We start from the raw sequence: 661 nt of genomic DNA, 5'->3' as shown, positions 1-661 counted from the left end.
ATATTATCTATTCTCTTACTTTCTTATATTATTTTAGTTGTTTGTATTTTTTTAGCCCTGATGAAGCCCTGAAAAGTAGGGCGAGACGTTGGCTCACAGTAAATCGTTTAATTACTTTTGACCGTTTAATAGTTTAATTACATCTTCCTATTGTAAAAATGATTTCAATGTTCTTACAATTAATTCATGAACTAATGTCTTCCTTTAAAGTATTTTTAATTTTGTTTATTTAAAGAAATTAATTAATCTTTAAATTACCTAACTGTAAACTATAAAAGAATTTGATTATTAACTAAAGGAATGCACACAAAAAGGTTTTATTTGTGAGTAATAAAGAAACTTCATTTCTGAAACGAGCCAGGATTAATTTCAACTCAATATTTGAGTAGAAAACGAGTTTTAATTTAATTTTTATCGTCTAATTTATTGCTATGTTATCCTTTATTTCTCATAACAGTGATTTCTGCATAGCATATTAACATTATTGATTAGCATAATAACATTGTGATAGCATATTAGCATATATTGATTTATAGTTAGGATATAATTTGAATTAACGTGAAGAGCTTGAAAGGGATGGAAGGAGGGGAAGTTTCACCCTCCCCCTTCATCAAAAAAATTCCATTTCCCTAAAAGTTGTAAAAATTTGAGATTGTGGAAA

This window comes from Halyomorpha halys, unplaced genomic scaffold (assembly GCF_000696795.3).
Source record: "Halyomorpha halys isolate HHAL.00 unplaced genomic scaffold, Hhal_1.1 Scaffold2.1, whole genome shotgun sequence".
Taxonomy (NCBI): Eukaryota; Metazoa; Arthropoda; class Insecta; order Hemiptera; family Pentatomidae; genus Halyomorpha; species Halyomorpha halys.
The sequence above is the reverse complement of the archived record's forward strand: the minus strand, read 5'-3'. Positions refer to the sequence as shown.